The sequence below is a fragment of the Patagioenas fasciata genome, chromosome 12 (assembly GCF_037038585.1).
Source record: "Patagioenas fasciata isolate bPatFas1 chromosome 12, bPatFas1.hap1, whole genome shotgun sequence".
Classification (NCBI taxonomy): Eukaryota; Metazoa; Chordata; class Aves; order Columbiformes; family Columbidae; genus Patagioenas; species Patagioenas fasciata.
The window spans coordinates 19,909,822-19,928,096 of NC_092531.1; the positions used below are offsets into that span (position 1 = coordinate 19,909,822).

The 18,275-nt window shown below is 46.4% G+C and overlaps 1 protein-coding gene across 3 annotated transcripts in view; it reads right to left on the reverse strand.

Annotated features, from left to right (window-relative positions):
* SV2B (synaptic vesicle glycoprotein 2B) overlaps positions 1 to 15,279 on the reverse strand; it is a 64,410-nt gene extending 49,131 nt beyond the window's left edge. The window contains exons 1-2 of one of the 3 annotated variants that reach the window (XM_071814006.1): positions 14,821 to 15,279; positions 9,141 to 9,313 (exon numbers count right to left, since the gene is read on the reverse strand). The gene's annotated coding sequence lies outside the window, so the exon portion shown is untranslated. Of the gene's footprint in view, positions 1 to 9,140; positions 9,429 to 14,820 lie in introns of those variants that run through there. The other 2 variants (XM_065847726.2, XM_065847727.2) reach the window with 2 other exon arrangements.
* Between the last annotated feature and the right edge of the window lie 2,996 nt (positions 15,280 to 18,275).

The window sequence follows — 18,275 nt, forward strand, 5'->3', positions numbered from 1 at the left end:
TGGGATTGGGAGACCCTTCATTATTTCCCAAGTAGCACAGATATAATAGACTGCCTTTTCTTCCTTCCATGTCACACAGTTCTGCTGAGCCACACGGTCTCAGATGCTGTAAGCCTGCCAAAATCATAGTATTATTTCATAGCAGGTACAAGGGAAGCAAAACAACAATGGTTAATTAAATAGTTACTATCAGGTCCTGCGTTTTACAGTACACTGTTGGGAGATGGAAATTATGGATCTTTTTTTAATCAAGTGGCTTATCTAAATCCAGTAGGACTACAAATCTGTTTCAGAATTTGATTTTTGAATGTCAAAAGAAATATTTTAGTTTTGGCAGTCTTACAGATGGAATACTTCCCAATGCAAAGACAACTTTTTAATAACTAGGAAAAAATAATTGAAACTGAACAGCTACGCTAGACTCTCTGAAAGAACAAAAAAATGCCAAAATTATATGACTTCACCATGAACACACATCCCATGCTAATAACATCAGTAGGGGATTTTTAATTTAATTTCAAATATGTCATGGATCAGAACCTCCGGCCTGTAGGTTAATCCAGATTTGCTCAGCTGAGAATCCATTTATCAGCCCTGTTGTGATTATGTTTTCTAATAAAGTACAATAAACAATTGTCACATAACGCCATTAAAAAACACTTAAGAGCTGATCAATGGCTAATATAATCTGAATTTATGTTCGGCTGAACGTAATTTTTGAAATCAAGTTTCAATTAACTTCAAGGAATAATGAAAATGTGAACAGCAAATTCTGCTGCAGCCATATCACCTTAGTCTGAACAAGATAAATATGATTCCTTTTTCATGAGCACTGAAAAATATTAGCTGCTAAATTCCTTGTCAGGTTTAGCAAATACTGTCCAGTTCACTTAGGCTGTGAGTAAGCAAAGCTTTCCTAGTACATTTACTCACAGGCATTTGTACAAGACTCCTTACCATAGGCTGTGCTACCATCAAACTCTAGAAATACTTCGTAAAATTATGGCAGATTTGACTGAATTTATAGATGAAAACAAACATAAATCTATCTTCAGTGATGATTACATACTAAAACAAATGCAGCCCAATACAAGGACTCAATTGTGCTTGCAGAAGAATGGAAATGCTGGATGTCCTATCTGCCTGCTCGGTGGCCTAGTACTTTGATGGCAGATTGTCCAGCATTGGTGCAGACTACAGCAACATTAAAATCAAGCGGAAAACTATTCTCTGAATATATTTATACTGAAGCAGATCAGAGAGATTTTCCCAAAGTTTGCCCTTGGTCACAGGGCAGAAGATTTGAACATCTATTTTGGACACTCAGATAATGAAGGGAACTTTTTTCCAGCTCAAATGTATTTTCTCTGACTCCTTGAAGTGACTAAATGTCTCAGGCCAAGCTCCTTGCTGTGATGTTCCCTGCAATATACATCCCACTGACCAAAATCACTGCAACCTCACTGGAGCTGGATACGGAAAACAGGCAATTTTGTACAAACCCATGGAAGCACAAATGGGTGTTACTAGTGACTGTGGGACCTCCACATGTGACTCCAGTACCCAGGTTATCTGAAAGCTCAGGGACCTGATGGGAAGTCTCTTGTACCCACAGTGGGGCCTCTTTGGTGCTCTGTGAGGAAGGCACCAAGCCATAAAGGAAGGTCCCAGCTGTGCACAGCTAAACAGCTGGAAAATGCCCTCCCTGTCCTCTCAGAAGATGAGAGTGCAACAATGTGCTTGGATGGGGAGCAGAAAAATAACTGTTTTTTCTACTTCCACCTGAAAGCAACTCGACTTTGATACTTGGCTGTGTCACTAGTCAGTAAAGGACCTTTTCCCTCCATCCTTGGCTTCCTTGTTCCACTGCTTCATTACCTCGAGGTCTCTGATTCTCTGTAAGAGCTCTCCTGTTGTTTATGAGCAGCCTCCTAGAAATATCAACCCTTTTTGTTTCTCCCCCCACCCACTTTTGGCCCCTACCCATAATCTCAACTCTCCTTCTGCCTCTGCCTAATCCTAGAACCCATCATAAATCCCTTCTCCCTCCCTGTTCTCTGCATCCATCTCCATCTATCACCACCTCTTGCAGGGTGCTGGGGGTGTGTGGGAGGTGAGCCTGGAGCAAGGCTGCTGTGTGAACACACAAACCTCAAGTGTTAACTCCCATCACAATCAGCCTTTGAGCACCCATAACAGCCTCTGAATGCCACAGGGGCTTTCTGATAAATCAATCTGACCGCCACCTGCAACACCCCCCTCCCTGAGCTCTCCCACACCTTGGCTCCAAAAAGGAGCAATCCAGACACACGTCCTAGCAGCATCTTTACATTTAAACCCACAAAGCCCTTTTTGGTCTATTTATGGTCAGCTGTATTTAAACAGAGACTAATTGCACCAGCACAAACTTGTCCTCAGATAACATTTTCATACAGACAGAAGCTCTCAAGCAATAGCAACCAAACCCTTTCAATATTTAATCAGCTGCATGGCCTGAAACAGCGGGGGCTGGCAGCAGCTCCTGTCCTCACCGAGCATCTCTCCAGCCTGAGCACTCGCCTCCTTCGCACACTTGCTGCAGTAGAAAGTCAAACGAGAGCCCTGTTTCAGCCTGATCCTTCAGCCCTGGCAGCTTTCAAACGGCATGGCTTTGAAGTACCTTATTTTTCATTCCTCTCTTCCCAATTCTCAGCTGCCTTCCAGGTGTAAATCTTACTTTCTTTCCTACTGATGGATGGGAAATTGCTGTACTCAGCACCCTCTAAGTGTAAATCAGCAGGACTTGGGCTCTCTCCCATTTCTTTCTGGTTTTAAAGCAGGCAGGGTGTAAATCTCGGCTGCAGACAAGGCTTTGCAGAACTTTCAGTGTGTGGGTGGCAAATTTAGACTTTTCCTTATCTTTCCATTTTCTCATAGTGCCTGTCCTGTATGTGTCACAGGGATTAGAGGGGTTGAAAGAACATCATCCTTCAGAGGGTTGGCTCTACAGCATTCAATGCAGATTCTGGTTTTAGCTCTCATGCTAAAGAAGGGGTTGTTTTAAAATAAAGCCATAAAAATAAACCCCTGAAGCATCTTCCTGTAGTCAGTGGTCATGCCTTGGCTTTTCAAACACAAAAGTGTCAAGATACCAAATGCCATCTGGTCAGAAATGGTCCATGAGTGTTTCCTACCAGAGCCCCTGAGCCCTGCAGCCACCACAGCAGCCCAGAGAGGTTCTGGCTTCTCCCTCTCTTATTGCTGGATGCCCTGGGCTGGAGGTGTCTGTGCTGCCCAGCATCCGTGGGCATCACACCAGGCATGGTCGCAGCAAAGACAGCATCTCTGATGATTTGCAGTGTCTGAGCTCCTAGGAACAAAGGATCCTATCTTGCTAGCATTATAAAATAGATACTAATAACCAACCCTAAACACCCTTATCTAAAAGCAAAAAAAAAAAAAAAGCGCTGAAAGCACTTTCAATTAGTGATGAATAATAAATACAAGATTAATTAAGATTACTCTGCTCTGAATTCCCATCCACTAGCTCTGAGAATGCAAAAGGCATTCCTCATGTTCTCAAGGGCAGCGCAACTTCAGAGCATTACCACTGTCCCCAGAAGGGCTATTGAATGGCAGTGGTGATGGCAGGATTCATCACACATGCACCCATCCTGCTGGAAATGGGCCCCACGCTCCTTTCATGCTGGGCACAGCCAGCCTTGCCTCACTGCAGATATTCACCCTCCACCAAGCTCAGCAGCTTTGTGTCTGTATCACAAGCAAAAAGGCTCCTCAGTTCCACCTGAATGCCAAGAACCCCTGACTAATTGCCAACAGTGGCTACACATCAGGAGAAGAAACCTCTGGGATTTCTCTATCTAGGCCTGTGTATAAATCATTTAACACCTCATCTACACACACTCATAATTAACGCACACTTGTTCCCTGCAATGAGACAGTCCTTCTAAAATATCTGCGCATTTGGGATGCAAGTGCATGCAGCATGGGAGGGCACAATGACAAATGTAGCCCCCCCAGGAAGTGGCTGATTCCACTGCTGCCTGCTCTGAGTCTCACTGAAAGTAGGTGAGAGGAATTTGGAGCAGATTTCCTCCCCTGTAGAGTGCCCAAAAGCATCTGAGAACCAGTTCCCAGTTGTTGCAGGGTTTTGCAAAAAGTCCACACCTTGCGTGGTCCCAAAATCAGCTGTGAGCCCAGATGACCCTCTCTTCTCCTCCATCCCATTTATGAGGGCAGAGAGAGTACTGGACCCTGCATACAGAAAGAAGAACGCTCACTTTTTGTGTTTATTACATTATGAGGTGCCACATCCTTCATAATAGCCCAAGTATTAGTTATTCCAGTATAAGTCCAGAGGAATTTTGCTTATTTTACTATATTTACAGCCCTGAGACTAAAATCAGGATATATCCACCCAGGGATAGCTTGTAAATCTAAAGGAGTTTTTATCCACCAGTATGAGTGTCCACTGCAATAGATCCTCTATGCCAGGTGCAGCCAGAGCAGTATCTCTGCATACTTCCATTTTCATTCCCCAAACATCACCAATCCCTCAATCATCATCACAGAGGCATCCAAATCAATCTGCCTCTAGCCTCATATTCTGGCTATGCTAATCCCCCTGGGAGCATTCCTTAGAGGAGGATGGTAGTCGCAAAACTAGATGTCACCGGGCTCGTTTGAGAACCATAAATGCTACATAAATGAGGTTCCTGAAAGAAGCCACTACCACCACCTCTACAGGAGTTTCCTCTGAGTGCCAAGGCAGAGGGGAGACACCAGGAGCATCGCACATGGCCGTGGAGAGCATGGGTATGAGCTCAGGAGGTCAGGAACCTGTAAGCTGCAATAATTACAGCAGTTAAAGCTGGCAAATCTGCAGCAGCCTGGCCACCTGCCATAAGGGGCAAAAGAAGTGTCCCACAGAGGAGGCAGGTATTTCCCCCACTTCTTGGAGGGAAGTGGTGGGAGAAGTTCCCAAGACCTGCCTATGACCACTTGTGTCTTGTCAGAGGACCTGCCTTCAGTTCACCACTGCAGTACTAGAGCTCAGTCCTTGGAGTAGGAGGGGTGTAAAAGACCCACATGTGCAGGAGCAGGCTTGCTCCCATAGCACTTTCCCCACAGTCAAAAAATCTACAGGGATTTTACTCATCCTCTCAGATTTCACAAAACACCCCACGGGGATCATTTTCAGGACAGGACTGGGAAACTGTCCGTGTTGCAACAGTGCCCAGGGCCCTGCTGGGTGGAAATACCAGGGCTGCCTTGTCCTGAGGACACTCACTGTTGGTTTGGGAGGACGGGAGGCCAGGACCAGCTGCTGTGCTGGCAGCCCAGTGGGAACCAGAGCTTAAACAAACCCATCCATCACCCAGTCAGGATGAATTCCATCTTCCTCCAAACCCATCTCCCACAAGAGCTGCCATGAATCACAGCAAAACAGAGTCTAACTAGAAACACTGAATCATCAAGAAGCAGCTGCCGCACAGTCCTGCAGCATCTCCTCTAGGAGCCTGCCCAGCATCAGCCCTGCCACAGTCCTCAGAGGAAAGTGATGGGGCTCTCTCCTAGGCAGGACAATTTCATGAGCAATTTCTTCAGTCAAAAGTACTGCTTCAGGGCTCACATATTACTTTCCATTCTTTCCCAACATCGCCACTGTAAAATATAACATACTCCTCACTCCTGGCTGCTCCACTCCACATAAGAGATGGCTGCTTTCAGCCATGGGTGGGCAATCCCCCTCATTAAAGAAAATGCACACCAGACATGGGTGACTGTCATATAAGCTGAGCTAAGCCAGATCACGACACCTCAGATCTCTGGCACACAGTCTACAGAACCCTTGCAGCTGTGGAAGTTATTGTGTTCCTGACCTCCCATAGGAGTTGGGAGAAGAAAACACAGCTGGGTACATCTCAGCACAGCCAGCTTTTTTCAGCACTTCTGGTCTGGAAACCATGGTGGCCATAGCAGGGTTTATTATTTGCAGAGGGCTATTTAGCTTATGGACCAGGACTGCCTCACATTTGAATGGGCAGGTGGAGGCATCCTGAATCTGTACCTGGCTTCTATTAGTTGGTTGTAGTGTTGTCTCAGTCTTGGATGGGAAGAGATAGTCAACAGCCCCACTCATTGTCTCCATGTCAGTTACAACTTTGTAGATCTTTATCATATCCCTCCATATCTATAATCATATCCACAGGTTTGTCACACCAAGGCGAGCAGAAAACATCTGTGAAAATCTGTAGACTCTCTACTTTAATGATGCAGATTAAAATACTGTAAAGTGCTCTCCTATCTCAGCCATCCACAAGCCAGAAAAGCCTTGATTTCTTCTTCCTTCCTAGTACCAAGGTAGCCCAGAACATGGGTTCTGTCATGACAGGAGATCCTACAATGTCTAATCAGAAGGTTCTGCTAGGATAGTACTAGAAAAAGTGAAGATTTGTCCTCAGAGTGTCCTGAACTTCCTGGTTCCCTTGCCCTGGCTTAATTCTCTTTCATAAGAGGTTCTCCCCCTGATTTTTAACCCAACCCCTCTTTCAAATTCAACCCAGACAAGAGAACCTGCAAGGCCACGTTGTTCCCCTCTTCCTTCTCCCCCAACACCAGTGTGTTTCTACTGATATAAACAGGATTACGAAGTCGTGACTGCATGGGAAGAACAAACAGGCTGAGCAGATGGGTTGTGCGGGAGGAAGCCCTCATTTCAAACACAAATAGCTGGTGGTAATTTAGCAGATGTGGTAAGAAAAATCTGGAGAGACAAGCAGGAGGTGACTGGATTCCAATTTCAATCAAATAATGTGGAAGTTTCTTTGGCAAGGAAAGGTTTCATCTTCATCTCCTTGATTACCTTGTCTTGAAGGGACAATGACACTCATGCCAAGTGTCTTCACAGGATTGATCTGGAGTATTCTTCATTTAGGATCGCATACGATTCCCTACCCTTACCAAATGGATATTTTTATTTTTTTACAAGGGAAATCCATCCTTTATAGCCCAAGTGTCCATGAGTAAAGACTAATTCAACAAGAAGTCATAACATTCATTAATACTTTAGCACATTCAATTCTGTTTCCATCCAGAGACAAAGACCTTAGGATCTGTCCTTCACTTCCCAAACACCAAATCAGTATCTCTCAGGATATATCTTTGAGATGCTATAAAAATGTGTACATCTAGCATATTGCAATATTCATTTGGCACTAGAATTTCATCTTGGCAGATGTACCAAAATTACCACAGATAGGTAGGAGGATTTTCTCTTTGTGAATATTACAGAAATATTAATTACAGAGGGGACACGAACCCTTCCAAGGCACTGCAGCACGGACCAGGAAAGCACAGTCACCACTGGCAAACATCTCAGAACAAACATGGGAGAAAAGCACAGAAACACAAACCCAACAGGAAAGACTCTGACATCAACTTTCCTGCAGCCTTTAGAAGATAATTCAACAAGAAAAACAGTTTACAAAAATTTGTAGTGCTCGGAAGTGTTTTTCCAGGAGACATGGAACGAAGGATTTTCAAGCTTTTGAAGCAGACCATGGTGTTTCAGTTAGAGGAAGCAAAAGGTGTCCTCTCTAAGAAGTTTTCCTCACAGGTACAATCATCAGCCCCCCATATACAACAAATTTGGCAATTCCTGTACTGTCTACCTCTTGTACAGCTCTGGGATTCAGTCACACAAAGCCTCCTCCACTTCCCTGTGTTTGCTTCACAAACTGTTCACCAGACATAGATTTGGTACAAAAGATAGTCACCCTAAAACATGTGAAACAAAAATCCAAGCCAAAACTTGCTGCTTAGGGAAGGAGGATCTTTAGATTTGGTGCTTGAAACTTCCAGGTTGCTCTCTAATAAGCACAATAACCAGAGTGTCCTAATTAAACTGTCACGGTATCTAACATCAGAAAGTAGGAAACACATGAGTTTTTAGTGAGTGGAGGTTTCTGTATGAATACATTATGAGACAAATATTTTTATAAACAAAACATCTCCGCAATGCTCTGCAGGAGTATTTTTTTTCGCTCTGTCTGTTATAAATAAATCCAGAAAGAATTTGTTTTGGTATCCCCAAACCAAATTTTACACCAGTTTTTGGGTGGAACACACATCTATAGAGAAGGTCACAGCTTTGTACATGTCAGCAAAACTACCAAAGCTTCACCACTGTATTTTTCCTTTGTTGTTTCCTCAACAGAGATACCTTACATACAAACCTTTGCAGATTCAATACAGCCAGATTGCAAAGGCTGCTCTTAGGTTTATTATTCCCTGATCCTCTTTAAACAAGGGGCCTAAATTCATCCCTAGTGCAAAAGCTCTGCTATCACTCAACTTAGAAGTAGGATGCACATTTTGAGAGCCCTGTGAGATAAACTGACTTACAAACCTCTCATTTAGAACAAGCCAATGTCCAGGACATCAGATCACTTGCAGTCCCAGCAGTGTGTAATCTAGCTAGACTTTCTTCCTTGCAAACATCTTTATCCGCACCTCTCTATATATCAGCTATTCACAGCAACTCAGGGACTGTTTTCAGGGAAAAACGCAGTTAGATTTCATGGTGGAGGTAGTTTATTCTCTAAAAAGTTGAGGGGGACTTCATGGTGGAGGTAGTTTATCTACTAAAAAGTTGAGGGGCTTTATGCATCAACTTAGGGGCAAGAATTCACAACCAACCTTCCAAAACTCCTGCAGGGAAGAGCTTGAGGCAGAAAAAGCAGCATTCAGTTAGCAGGTCACCTAGGACTACCCCACAGAAAGCACCACTGGTGCTTGGCCATGAGCTCTGAATGTGCTCCAGATCAAGCTGGAAATCACGTAGGAAAAGAAGATACAGAGCGGGCAATGAAACCATACATGAGTTAAAGCTGCTCCGACTGCCTAGGCACAGATATTGTCTGATCTGCTTGACTTCCAGCCTCTCACCAATAGTTATTAAATTGCTTTGATGAGCACTGACCCCCAGAAAAGCTTCAGTGCAAACCAAATGGACTTGATTGTTTTTTGGTTTTCCTTTTTCAGCTTCCCTCCCTATGCTTTTTAGCCCACTAAGCCTTATCACTTTTTCATCTGGACTGATTGTCCAGAAAGGGACCAAAAAGAAAAGCATCACTTACCAGAACTAGGAAATACTTCATCACAGCCGTTCACCAGCCATTTCCCCTCTTTCTAGCCCGTGGAGCCGCTCCTGAGAGAGTTGCCCCTTCGTGCTAGGATGTCACAAGCCGGAGATTAGAAGTAAATGCTCTGCGAGCCAAGCCAATCATCCCGCTGCGACTGCATCCAGGTACTGAAGCACAAGCGATGGAAAAGTCCATCAGCCAGCAGAAAACACAGGCGTACACACTCACAATCTCCACAGCACAGAGCAATAGGCGCGATGGGAGGCTGGAGGCAGAGCAGATGGGAGGGGGGTGGCTTGGGGGAACCAGGCAGCAGGAGATGCTAACGTGACAGATGTGCTGACTTTAAGTTAAACAGGAAATTGAGGATGTTTGACAGAGGGAGGGAAAAAACACGCTAGCTCACGTTAAAGGCAAAGGCTTCCCCCGGTCTTTCCCTTCTTTGATCTCTCTCTTCAATCCGGGCTGTCTCTGGTGATTTCTAGCTCTAAGTTCACACGCAGAAACAAGCCGGGGTTTGCACTGACTATGCCTGACTCTTAGCAGTGAGTCAGGAGACCAGTCATGTATTCCCTGTTCAACTCGAACTCCCCTGAAGTTATTTAAATGTCATCCTGTAGATGATGCAAGTAAAAGCGGGAATGCTGAACAGCAGGATGAGGCTGTTTGTCCCAGTTCTGGACAGAGGAAAATACAATAGAGTCGAAATCCTGATTTAGGTTATGCAGGATAAGCAGCAGAGAGTAGAATAAATTGATTTAAATGCAGGAAAAAATAAAATGCCTTGGTGCACTTGACTTCACTCTGAATAAACCTGATATTTTGGCAGTTCAAACAAGGGTGGCCAGGGTGAGTATGGGGGATGGCAGCTGTACTGTGAGGGTCCACAGGGGATGTAACTGCAGGACAGAGTGACAAGACCTCCAGACAGCAGTAAAATGTGAAGGGAGCTGGAGAAATCAACCCCCTGCAATAATTTCTTAGTTAAAGCCTGGAAAGGTGAAAGAAAAAGAGAATACTAGTTTGGAGAGATATCCCAGCTCCTTGAGATTAGCAGAGGTAAAAGAGTGGCCCCACCACAAAACCAGATACAGAAAATCAGCAGCGCCAGCTATTTCAGCCTCCCAGACAAGGACTCCATCCCTGCTTCATGAACAGATCCCCCCTCCTTTCTGCTGTCTTTGACACCAGGAGGAGAGCCCTTTCAGCATCCTTTGGGGCTGGGTGTCAGCCACTACACAGCATGGCACAGTCCAGCCTTTCTCCTCCTTTTCACCACCCAAGCTTTGTCCCAAGACCCACATTTAGGGGTGACAAGAATGTCACCTCTGCAGCATGTACAAGTACCCAAAGTGAGATTAGTGACAAGACTCCTTTTTTTCTAGCAGCTGTGCACTAGGTAAAGGACAGAAATCCATATTTTCTATGCACGGGGCTCTCATCCCTTGCCTGTGAATGAAATATTCAGGTTTTGGTGCAATCCAGCCTGGCTCTCTCCTCACACCCCATTCCCACACACACCCTTACCGTCCCTGAGCTGTGTTATTGGCCTCCCTTCAACATTTTAATGGAGTATTGACAGTGATCCATTCGCACTCCAAATAGATGAACCTGACTTGCATGCCCAGAATCACATTTACAAAGCCAGCCCAAGCTGATGTGTTTGGAGCATCATCTCTGATATATCAGCTACAGTTCAAAAAGCATTCCCTTATCTGGTTAGAGAAACAGCTTGAAAAAGTCTAGCAAGGATATTACACATTGGAAAACTGCTGCTTTGGGTCTCTTGTTCCTCCTCCTACCTGCTGCCTCGCTCCCTCATCTCCGCAATTATTTATAAAGCTCTGTGTTCTTTCCTAATCGGGATGCCATAATGTTCCCTTTTGCCTCGCACGTCATTCGCGTGTCACTCTGCGTCTGGGGCTGCCATGACCTCTCGGAGCACTTCGCAAGGCTGGCAGTGGCCAAATGAGTCATCAGCAATCTGTTTGCACCCCCCTCCCTCCAGCCATTGGCTCTGCCAGCCCCCCCCAGCTCAGCTGTGGTTGGGGGGAGTTTAAAGCAGTGTAATCCCCAGGCTGGATAATTCACAGAAAGAGGATTACCCATTCTGTGCAGGGCCCTTCCCTAAATATAGACCAGCCTTCCCCTTGTATTGCAGCTTGTGTGGCATGGAGATGTTTTCCCCATCCCATCTTAGGGGGTTAACTCTGCTCTTGCTCAAATTTGGGACAAGTCATTTGTAAACCATGGAATTACAGTGCAATGAAGCCAAGGTTAGTAAAGTAGAAGCAAAGCTGCAGCTCTGTAAAAGCCAGCAGGATTGTGGCAGACTCATCCCCAGAAGCATATTTTCTCCCTAATAAATGCCAGGTTCCTTCTGTGGGGTCAGAGCATATAGTGTCCTACTGTATATTTGAAAACCAGTCTCATGGTCCTGAACTACAGAGCCTGACAGCAACACATTGGGAGGGTAGAAGGGTAAGTGCTAAACTCTGATAATCCCACAGCAGGTTGCAGCAGCCTGTCCCGGGGAGCTGGGGATGGTGACCTGGCTCTGCCACCTGTCCTTGGGGCTCACCCAGCAGGTCACCAGGAGATGAGTTGTCCCCACTGCCAGAAGGGACAGTTATTTGCTGGAGAGCTGGTGAAAAGGAAAAGCAATAGGTACCGTCTTGCTTTCCCTGCTTGCCCTTGCAGAAAGAGGGATAAAGTTGGGAGCTACAGAAGGTATCCCTGATGGACTCAGCAGCTTCCCAGCAGACCACACATCTCCTCACCCTTCTCTTATTTTTCAGCTTCAGTCGCCTTCCTCCTCCTCTGCCCCAGATGATGAAGTAAGGTCTGACAGGTGCTGTAGGCTCCCCTTTCCTACAGTGTCTTTTCTTTGGCTGTTAAAATCCTCATGGGACTTTTAGTCACCATAACATTAAAGCATTCATTAGCACAGGAATAATTCCATAATCTTTTCAGAACATAATTTCAGAGGTTCAGCTCGTGATCTGGAAAATCAATTTGCCAGCCTGACAGAGCAGCAAGAGGATTTTCGAGGCTGGCTTGGGCTTCCCCAGCAGGACTGGGAGCAACCCTGGAACCTCATGGCCAGGTCAGGAAAAGGTTATTCACAAAGCAGGGAAGACACAGGGGTGACACTCAGCAGAGGTGAGGAAGGGAGCTGGGCTCATGCTGCACCAAGTGCAGGCTCTGCCCCAAAACACAGACCTGCCTCACTAAGCTTTGTCCAGCAGTTTGCTGTCCGGGTGGGATGGCATGACCACAGATCTTGGAGGTTTTCCTACCTTCTCCATTTTTGCTACTTCATTTCAGTAAAAGCAAAAGGCCAAGCTCAGAGGTTATTAAGAGCAAGAAAGGGATGTGTCTGCAGCATCCTGCCCTCTTCCTGCAGGTACAGGCTGGATCAGTTTCTGTTTTGAAACTAAACTCATGCATCCCCTGTACCAAACACCAGGTCACATGCTCTTCCTCTCATCCTGGGATTTTTCACAGTCACTTTAACAGCATTTCCAAAAGGTGCTGCCCACATGCTCTCTGCAGACAAGCAGCCAGATTGGCAGAGATCACCTGTGTGTGCAAGGCTGACTTTTGAGGAGCACCCACATATGCACTTGCAGGTTGAGGGCTGCACCACCACCTGGCCCAAGGAGGCACAAAACCTGGGCTTCCAGCTCAGCTCCCTCAGTCAATAGATGTCAGATACCAAGGACTTTCATTCAGGGATGTTCCAGAACATAAATGAGTGCAAACAGCACAGCTACTTCATGGGACAGATCACTCATAACTAGGCTGTCTTCTGTCAGCTGTTTTCTGGTTCTGGCTTTGATGCTTCAGGAGGGTTCCCCCAGCATTCATGTTATGCATGTGCCAAGTCATGTCAGAAAAACAAACGGTCTCGTTGTAGACCTGATCTCCAGCTGAGTTGATCTAATACCAGTGGACATTACTTTCCTAGCAGGGACCTGAAAAGGGGAGGCATCATGAGCTACCTAGGACTTCATGGAGCTCTTGAGACCCAGGGCCCCAGTGTAGGTGACTGTTGCTTGTGGCAGTTCTCTTGCAGGGGAGGGAGATGTTCCCCTTTTCTTTCTGCTGGAAGGCGGAAGAGGGCTTTTCCATTGGGAAGAATAATCCAAAGAAGCCCTGAAAGCTGCCCCTGGTCCCACTCCTCCCTCCAGGTTGTCCTGTAGGACTGAGCAGTCTGACCACAGGCATCCCACTGCATGAAGTGTTTGGGTCACATATCGTGTAGGGTAGAGACACCAAGATGTATTTTGAAATGAGCAGCACATACTTCCCTCGCAGCTTTCACCCTGGGATGACCAGTGCAGCATTACTGTACATTCAACACTTGGCAAAGTAAGGCAGAGAATTAACCCTTTTACTCTCCTTAAATGATAATACTAGGGCTCCAGATGAGTCATGAAACAGCAAATTCCATGCCATGTCAGACACATGACTCACTCTCATGCTACCTGAGATTTCTGCTGTGACTCCCCATGGCAGGAGAGACCCCTTTAAGCTCTTGTATGAGCTTACAAGTGCCCAACCTAAACACAGCAGGATCCCCCTCAGCACACCTGGAACACTGCACTGCTCCTCACCTACACATTAGAATCATCAGGTTGTTACTCTTCTTTTTTTCCTGAGGTGAGGTCATCCCTGTCAAGCAACATCCTTGCAGAGCCAGTTCCTACCCATTATCTTTAATGGAATCTTTGTGTTATGGATCATATTACTGCAGTTTGACACCTGTAATGAAAATTTCCCTTGAACAACGCCTGTCCTCTAAAAGAAAAATAGTCCCTGCAGAGATGTATATCTGGATGCGTTATAGGATGTGCTATAGGCACGCACACATACATAGGAACTTTTTGCCAGAGAACCAATGTCCTGCAACAGCCAGCGTTGAGAAAACCAGCCCTGTCAGCTCCCAAAATCATCGCTTTCTCTCTGTGGCTTCGTTTAATCCTTCCTAACAAAGGTGACTAACGGCAGTTTTTAGCTTTAGCTGCATTTAAGCTCCCCCAGAGACTGGGGAGGATAGTTAGGGGAGGATAATGAGGGGAGGACAATAAAAATGCGTGCTGGCAGTGCAGTAACCACTGGGGTAAATGGGGCTGGTGTGTGTTTGGGTACTGGCACACCCACACACAGCCCTGGGGTGCCGCCACCCACACATCTCCTATGTGGACAGGACCACCCCTTCTCCCCACGCAAACAACAACTCCTTCACCCCCCAGCCCACCGCAACCTGGACACGCACCGGGAACACTCCTTTTAAAATTGCTTCAGCCTGAGTCAAAACTTTACAGCAGCTCCTCCGCCCCCCGCAGAGAGCGAGGGCAGCGCAAGGCGCTGCTTCAGCTGCTGCTTTGCTCCCGACTGCTCCGACCCCTCCGTTCTCATTAAGCTAACAGACACCCTGACGATCCCCAACTCAGACGCTGACTCCGCACCCTTGAGCATCCTCGTTTTCACTTGGCATCTTTTGCTGCAGTTTTTTTTTTTTTTTTGCAAAGAGCTTTTCCCTGCCCTTTTGAGCTGCGCTCCACCCCACCCCCCCCAGCACCTAGCACTGAGACCCCGCAGAGTGCCAATTTTCCAGCAGCTGCTCTCACCCCTTCTCAACAAAGCAGAAGGAGCAACTTGCTCTTACCTTCAACACCCCGAGGTGCCGGCGGTGCTCCTGCCTGCGCGGTGCGGCGTGGCGTGGCTCTGCGCCGGCATCTCCTCCTCTAGCAGTGATGCAGTCCTGCCGGGAGCTGCATGCCAATGATGCAGCCCAGGGGATCCCAACCGAGAGAAGCCGGGGCTGGGAGGGAGCTCAGGGCTGCCTGTCCTGCCTGCATCCCTGCCTCCCCCACCCCGGCTGCAAAGCCAGCGGGGAGGGAACGTGCGGAGGCAGCCAAGGAGAAGGGGAAAGAGCGAGGAGCTGCACAGCAGGCAAAGAGGGAGAGAAGCGGAGCTTGTGTAATTTCATCATGGTAATAAAATCCAACCCAGTGCCTAAACGTTGCAGGTCTCTAGCAGAGTTCTTCATTACACTGGGGATTTTTTTTTCGTTTAATTGCTAGCATACAAAAATGTTTCTAGCTGTAAGCAGAAGGGAATCCCAGCATGACATGCTGCCATCCTCCATCTCCCCACTTTAAATATTAGACCACTGCTACATTCGAGACCCCCTCTCTAGGATAGCTAGTGGGTGAGGATGGGGAAAGGTGCAATTTTTCAGGGATAATCCTACTGCAGGATAAGCACATTCTGTTTAAAATCCCCTCGTGTTTATAAACCGGGAGCCCACTGCCAGAAGAGCAGCAGCAGGAAAAATCCCACTGGCCACGCAATTTTGTGCTTACAAGAAACCACGCGGACACAACAGTGTGGAACATAGACTGCCACAGAAGTCTATCCACGATCATTTTGCATCATTAAAAGAGATAACCAAGTAACACAAGGAGGTGTTTTGATGAAGAATAAAGTACACAGCTTCTAACAATTAAGAAAACATTGTCAGTGCATACGGGGTGCTATGTCCACCCCCTGCAACATCTCTCCCTGTAAAGGTGCTCAAATTAGTCCAAATAATGGGAGCATTAAAGACTTTCACTGGCAGATTTTTATTGCTGCTTCTGGTAACCTAACACCAAAGAGCAGCGTGGAGCCACAGGCTTCTCAGAAAGGCAGCAGGGACAGATTTATAAGACAGCATGAAACCCTCATACTTGCCAAAGGGATAGAGCAAAGAAGTGGAACTGAAAATCCAGTCTCCCATCCCAGCTCTGTCAGCAGGTGACATCTAGAAAGCTATTTTCCCATGCTGTGCCTCAATTTCCCCACCTGTAAGACAGTGCCGGCACTACCAACCTCTGAGGCTGTACAAACACAAGGCAACATCCCTCATTCAACTGTTGCCAGGGCCCCTTCCAGACACACACTCCACCTTTCTTCTCTCCTGTATTTTATAGCCTGCTCCCCACAGCTCACCTGATTTGAATCTCCACATCAGGTATGTTTCTAATTGTTAACAGCTTTACAAATCCACCTGAAATTTCTCTCTTTATCTGATTATTTGTTCCTCAGACTGTAGTGGTAGCACCACTTCTGTATAGAAAATGCAGTAAGTGATTAATTTAGACTTTTTCACACCCACTCATTTAAAAATTGGAATTCAAATCCAAAGTTTGACTTTTTCTCCCTACTGCAATACATTAGCTTAATTGCATTTTGTGTTTGGTATAGTGCCCTGATTGCTTTGATGTGGGAACATTTCAGAAGTCAAATTATTATCAGCACTCCTGTATGCTATAGGCCAAGTATCGATGTCTTGGCAAAACTAAAAAGCAAGCCAGTCTGTCACAGTGCCACTGAATGCCACATTCCTTGCCTGTCACTGTTTCTCTGAGTTCTCCAGCTTGTTAATACTTAAAATTCTTCAAATCACAGTAACTCTATTTGCATGTATCCCATCCACTGCACCTTGCATGGGTCATACTCAGAAAGAGCAGCACTGTTTCTAACTGTGTTTCCCTGAAAAGGGTTGTGCGGAGATACTCTCTAAGCTCCATCACAGCTGCCCCTCAGAAGGCTGCTCTGCCCCATGTCACCTTCCACTTGTGGGTGGGAATGCAAGTGAGGAAAGATGTCACAGACTGGCCAAACAAGCACCCCAGTGTCCCTGCTGGGCTTTTCTCGACTCCCAGCAAAGCCCCTGCAGCCACTTCACTTAGTGTTTCCCATGCAGGATAGATCTAGTTTGGGTACATTTGTATTAAATCTCATTGCACAATCAACAGGGAGAAGGATAATAAATCTGAGAGACTTTCTTTACCATTTCACTGTGATTGTAAGTGTTTCTAATTACCTCTGCACCCTAGGCACAGCTGTGAATCTCTCTGTTAATCACTGCTAGCCATATCCAGGTATCTCAGACAGAGCAGAACCATTTTCCACAGCTCCATATGGTGCTGGCAGGGAACCTGAGCCTCATGGGCTGCCCAGCACCGGAGGCAGCAGGGTGGGGAGGTCTAGTGTCTATTTAAAAGAGCATACTGTTTAAATACTCAGCAATCCAACTGTTTCAGAGCTGCAAGAAGTAAATGGTAAACAAAGCTGAGCTGTGACAAATACAAGGACCTAGTGTACCGACAGATAAAATGATACAAGCTCTTCTGTCATGGGGAAATGGGTGTCTGTTTAAGGCTTGATCATGCAGGTATACGTATCAACATGGTTACACAGGCAAAGGGGGTTTGATCTGTCTCTATAGGTCACTGAACTTCAGACCTCCTGAGAATTGGGGTGGGATGTGAGGTCTGGCCCAGCTGTGTGAATGGAGCAGGGCCCCACAGTCATAGTCAAGCTATTCCCATCTTTTATCCCACCTACAGGAACAGGGGTTTCTCTTCTGACCCCTTGCATGTACAAGAGACCAGGACCCTTGCACTGTGGTGTGGAGCTGGGCAAACCACACACCCCTCTTCAGCAGTGCTCAGATGCTGTTGGGAATGTGTACAAGGGGACACTAAAGAAAAGCAAGAACTTAAGTGGTGATGGAGCAGCCTCTCTGGTGGCTTGTGGGCTGTCAAGTGAAAGGAAGATAATTAGAGGAAAAGTATGACTCTAAAAACACACGAACAATGCATATTTCATGGCTCTGCCAGAGCCATCACTTACACACCAGGGCACTTGCTGTGAGAGGCACTCGGTAACACAAGGTTTTGAGAGATGAGCACATGTTCATGGCAGGGCTTTTTGGCTTGGTTTTCAGGGTCCCTTCTCCATGAGGAGCCACAGCAGAGCAGAGACAAGGGCCCCCAAAAACATTATGAGTTATGACAGCGCATACTCCTGCACCCTGGCCCCAGAGATGTAGTTGTGCAAAAAGGAGCCAGGAGAAGTCAATTTTCACATCTAGCAGGGGTTAAACAAGTCTGAGGGATACCACAGCAAATCCTTGAGCTGACAGGGGCTGCAGGGTGGTGGCAGCAATAGCTGGACATTGCCACCTCTCTGAGGTGTGTAGTGGCAGCAGACTGGTGGCTGCTGGTGACAACTGTCCATCCAGAAACAGCCCTTCCCTCCCCCCCTCCACCAATTCTGTTAATGAAACTG